Source organism: Gossypium arboreum, chromosome 1 (assembly GCF_025698485.1).
Source record: "Gossypium arboreum isolate Shixiya-1 chromosome 1, ASM2569848v2, whole genome shotgun sequence".
Classification (NCBI taxonomy): Eukaryota; Viridiplantae; Streptophyta; class Magnoliopsida; order Malvales; family Malvaceae; genus Gossypium; species Gossypium arboreum.
The window spans coordinates 117,488,509-117,494,172 of record NC_069070.1 but is presented as its reverse complement, the minus strand read 5'-3'; the positions used below and the strand labels follow the sequence as shown (position 1 = coordinate 117,494,172).

The following is a 5,664-nucleotide window of genomic DNA, read 5'->3' as shown; positions in this document are numbered from 1 at the left end:
ATTTACCTATTATTATAACATGTTATCTCGTATATTAATGTAATATGATTCTTCATACATCAATAAAAATGAGATTCCAAAGTTTTCAAATAAAAAAGGCAATGCTTGGTATTTGGAAGTTTTGAGAAAGGTAGTGCCCTAACTTACTAGGTTGCAACTTTCCTCGTTGAGTTCAAATAGTCAAGCACCCTTCTACATTTTTAAGGTTTTACTATCTTGAAGCTTCAAAGCGTTGTGTCCTAACTTACTGGATATGACGTCTTGTCGTTGTAAGGTAGGGATTTTCTAAAAGAGGTAGCTTAGCTTCGAATGTCTTAAAAATATGGCTTCCTAACTCATTGGACGTAATATTTTGATTCATTTGATACAAGTGAACCCCAATTTTCAAAATCAAAATTTTTAAAAGAGGATTGCATATTAAGATTTTTAAATTTCCGACCTTAAAGACATTTGAGAATTAATTAGGTACCAATTTTTGGGCGTTATGAGGGTGCTAATCCTTCCTCGTACGTAACCGACTCCCGAACCCGTTCTTTTTATTTCGTAGACCAAAACTAATGATTTTAAAACAAAATGTTTTAAAGGTGATCCAATCACACTTAAAAAGATTGGTGGCGACTTCTGTTTTCATTTTTTAAAGTCGATTCCCATTTTTAGAAAACTCGATTTAAAAATGGTCTCGATAGCTTGGCGACTCCACTAGGGGCTAATAAGAGAGTCAAGCTGTGTAATTGATTATCTCTTGTCTTAATGTCGGAAATTAAAAATTTTATTAAAATTTAATCCTCTTTGCATTACTTGTGTTTGTATTATTGCATGTGTTGCTATATTCTGATACGTATTGCATTTGCATGACCATTGTGGTCACACCCTTAAGTGGGAGTGAGAAGCTACGTCTTCGTGAGGTTTTCACCTCCGTGCAGGATAGTGGATCACTTTCGGGATACATCCGTACCTATGGTTTCGTGAGATTTTCATCTTCATGTAGCCATAGGGAAATGTATTCCTCTGAACTGAACTCGATTCAAATGAGCCTATAATGGGTGAGGATCGAGGAATCTGTTGGTTCGGGTACCTCAACTTTAGAACTAACCACATATAGAAGGACCTTAAGAGCTCAACCTAGATAGAGTTATACCGTAATTATTACCCTTGCAGGTTATCTTTGAGTTTATTGCTATCATGTGATACTAACTATTTCCTTTCTTTTATTGCATATCATTTCGCATTTAAAAGGTATTGATTTCCGGTCAGTTTCTAAGTTAGAGAGTTTTATTATGGAGAACGGATTTCTTGATAGAGTGGAAGACAACGCTAACGTCCATATATGGTCAGAGCAAACTCAGTTAGTAAAGGAAAATAGTCTAGCTATGGGATATGTGTTAGAGCTGTCAGACTACATTCGTATCAGCGTCACACAGGATAATCAGCATGAGTTAAAGGAAATATGGGATCAATGGGGTAGCGAAGCTAAGTAGTTGTTCTACAACAACCATGAGGACCTGCAGTACTTGCTTGACTTGGGAATAGATGAGAATTTGTTTCGGGCCATAACTCAGTATTGGAATCTTGTATACAGTTGCTTTACGTTTGGAAAAGCCGATATGGTACCTGTGGTGGAGGAATATTTGGTTTTGTGGCGTTGTCCTATGATTCAAGTTGATAAAGTTTACTCAAAGGCTGCCTGTATTCCAACTTTTGTGAGGAAGTTGATGAACGTCATGGGGAGAGGGAGTGAGCTAAAATGGAAAGAGTAGAAGGGAAAAGGGGTAGTCTTGGAATTCATGCCTCTTCCGCCACTGGTGCATCTTAATGTTGTTTCCAATCAAAGCAGAATTAGATACGAGAAAGATTGTTCGACACCCTTTGTCAAGGCGTGCTACAGGAACTAAAGGGCAGAAGGTAATGTACTCACCAATCATTTCAAGGTGAACAAGAAGAGTACTGATGGACATTTCCACCATTACAACATTTCTCTTTCATATGAAGATGGTCGATGGTAAGAGTGTTGGAAGGAAAGTGATTGACAGAATGCATGGACCTACAAAGGTGAGTTGGATGGAAAGAATTGTGCCTATGATGGTAAAAGGCTTATTTATTGTAGGACCAAACAACAAGCATGAGTTTTCAATGTTGCACTTATTAGAGACAATGGAAATGCAAACCCTGATGGTCTGTCAAAATGGACACAAAAGAATGAGATTAAAGAAGACCATATCATTTAAAGACCTTTAAAGTGGAGATTAACTATGCTGAATGCTTTGCGTGGACAGGAATCTGAAAGCTCTCAAGAAACACTAAAGGTGCTGGATATCATTTTAAGGCAGCATGTTAAGCAGGAACACCTACTTGTTTGCTAATCTTTCTTTCAAGATAATCAAAACAACTTCATAGACGTTGGAAGAGGTGTCCATAGATATAGGGATTATCTCATAGGTGAAGCCATACCTCAAATTCGGGATGGTAGTAGATCATTTACGGACCATGAAGGTACAAGCTGATACATTGAGCACGAAATACAAGCTACAGTCAGATCATGGTCAAGAGTTAGCTTTGTTGAGTTAAAACTTTGGACTATAGGACGAAGGCGTATTTGTAATCCATTCATATGTAAAAATATTCTTTTTCTAAATAAAGTTTTCTAAATGAAATTGAGTCAAGATCGATACCTTTTTGCATTCATGCATTTGCATTACATCACTTCGCATCATATGCATTTAAGTCCAAAAAAAGACCCTAATTAGGCAAAAATTATTTCAGAGAGTTCATCAGGGATATGGAACAAAGATTGGAGAGATTGGAGCAAAGGCAAATACAGATGCAAGAGCAGTTGACCAAAATTCAACAAGATATACGTGATCAAATGTTGGAGCTCCAAAGAAATATAATTGGCCAGCTGGGGCAGTTACTAGTCGAAGGGCTTGAAAAGAGGAAAAGCCCAGTGGTCAACACTGAAGATGATAATGAGGTCATCGTTTATTCCCCAAATTTTACTCCAATAGGGGTCCAGACACAACTAGACTCACATCCGTGAGAGAAACCAGTTACTATCAAATCCCAACAACATCAAACCGGTATGTTGGCACCAGTAAATGATTCAGTAGTCTCAGGTCCTAATTTGGGGAGCAATTCAGCCAGTCTTGTGTCATTAGAGAAGCAATAAAGGCCAGTGTGGAGTGTCCGAAACAGTGCGAAGCTCTTAAAAAGTAAGAGTGGAGCTCCCGATACAATACCTCGAGGGCAATGACGAGAAAAGAAAATGAGGTGAAGCTGTTGACTGTAAGGCAACCAAGAATGTCAACTACTAGCCATCAGGTTCCTCAGAGGCAAGAATCCAATTCGAGATCGAATCCTGAAAAGCTTCCCTTTACGTCAATTCCAGTGTCGTATAAGGAGCTATATCATAGATTATTTGACGCACATGTAGTGTCCCCGTTTTACACAGAACTGTTGCAGCCCCCATACCCCAAATGGTATGATTTGAACGCTCAATGTGAGTATCATGCGGGACGCACAGGACACTCAATTGAGAATTGCATTGCCTTTAAAAAGATGATAAAAAAACTCATCAAAATAGGTGTTATAAGCTTTGATCATCCCTCTAGGGCAGAGAATTTATTACCTAATCATTTAGATGGGGAGGTGAATTCCATGATGGAAAGGGGCATGGGATCCAAGAATGCGCCAAGTTTCAGGACTTTTGAGTAGGACTTGATGTTGGGGAATTTGAATAATGTATCCGAAGAGGAAACCAAGGAATAAAATTGGTGAGCCCTTGCACATTTGGGAATGTTTTGAACAATGAAATTGTGGAAGTGATCTTTGTATTTTAAAGTTAATTTAGAGTAATGTTCAGAACACACTTGTTGTTTTAAAGCCTAGAAACAATAAGATTTCATTTGTGAAATAGGCTCATGTTTGGACATTGTTGTTTCAATAAAACATAGCTTTCATGATTAATTTGAGCAATTGTTCCCTCATTTTTTCTTCATTCATAACGTAAATAGTTATACTTAAATTTATTTATTCCTTGTATATTCTTTTGTGCCTATCGAAGATCCCTAGATATCAATGATAGGGGCAACGATACTACAGATTCAGAGTTCCTTTTGAGCGCTACATGTGTTTAGAGGAATCTTAGTACTCTGAAGATGACAGATATTGCGATTTGTTTCTAAATTTGTTGAAAATGGTAAAGCAAGAAGAGGAATAAATTCTACCCTATGAAGAGGAGGTAAAAGTTATAGCCTCAGAAGAAAAGAAAGGCTGTAAGTTAGAACAAAGCTAGTACCTCACATTGATGCTTTGGTGGACAATAGTGCTGGATACTCGGAGCTCCACATTTTTTTCTTTGTTTGCTTCTCGATAAGAAAAACTCTGATTTTTATGGGTCATGGAAGCAGAACAATCTGTCTGAGTATGGCATCGTGACTCAGTGTATGGCGCCAGTTAGGGTGAAGGATCAGTGCTTTACGAACCTACTTCTAAAAATCAATGCAAAGCTTGAAGGACTGAATTCCATGTTAGTAATTGAGCAAACACCTTCAATTCCAGTTGTTTCTAAGGTTCCAACTATCATTCTTGGAATGGATGCATTATTTGGCTCTCCTGAGCAGTCTGATATACCATCAAAAGTTGCGGTGGTTGGTTTCATGAAGTGGCATTGATTTCTAGTTATAGGGCATCAGGCCATACACAGCCTCTGAAGCTTGAAATAATAGATTCTCTCTTCAAACCAGTTTCTGACAAAGTGGATGAGGGTATCGTAAGGAAAACTTTCTTAGATTTCTATACAAGTTTAGGGAAAATGAAGCCTGATCAAATTATCATATTTAGGGATAGAGTTAGCAAGTTACAGTTCAATCAAGTGTTGAACATTGAGTTGAGGCTTGCAAATTTCTTAATAAGAGTTGAAACCCCAAGTTCGTGGTCATCGTGGCACAGAAAAATCATCATACTAAGTTTTTTCAGCAGGGATCTCCTGACAATGTCTCGTCTGTAACCATTATAGGCAACAAAATCTGGCATCCTAGGAACAATGACTTCTATCTTTGTACCCATACTGGAATGATTGGAACCATGAGACCTGCTTCTTATCATGTTCTCTTAGGTCAGATTGGGTTTTCAGCTGATGATCTGCAGGAGCTAATCCATGCTATATCGAATAAATGCCACAGACATATTTGTTGTGGCCCTTATTCGCCGAGCTCATTTGGTAACTTCACAGTTAGAGCAGTTTATAGAGTTTAGAGATACTTGAGAAACATCATCAAGCCATAGTGGAATGACAACTCTGGGAGCAATTTCTGTACTTCAGCTTCCCAGAATGAAAGATAATGTCAGTAGCTCCATTGAACTTTTTTTTTATAGAGCTTCTGGATTTTAGCTACTTTTCGCTTGCTTTGTTTGATAAACGTCAGCCTGGATTTTTGCTGAGGCAAAAGAATTTCATGAGGGGGAACTTGTGTTACAAGAGATTCTTCCCATGCAAAGGATTTCAAAGGGAATGGATACCAAATGGGAAAGACCATAGATTCTGAAAAAGCCTCCTCTAGTGGTACAAAAGATATACCCAATACCGTGAATTCAGACTCAATTAAGGAGTATTTTGTTTGAAAATGAAGGGAAGCCAAAGTGAAAACCCGCAAAGGGCACTTTGAGACT

The 5,664-nt window shown here is 38.0% G+C and overlaps 1 pseudogene; it reads left to right on the top strand.

Moving 5' to 3' along the window:
• Positions 1–1,370: 1,370 nt before the first annotated feature.
• LOC108481255 (protein argonaute 4-like) lies at positions 1,371–5,386 on the top strand (annotated as a pseudogene).
• The last annotated feature ends 278 nt before the right edge of the window (positions 5,387–5,664 follow it).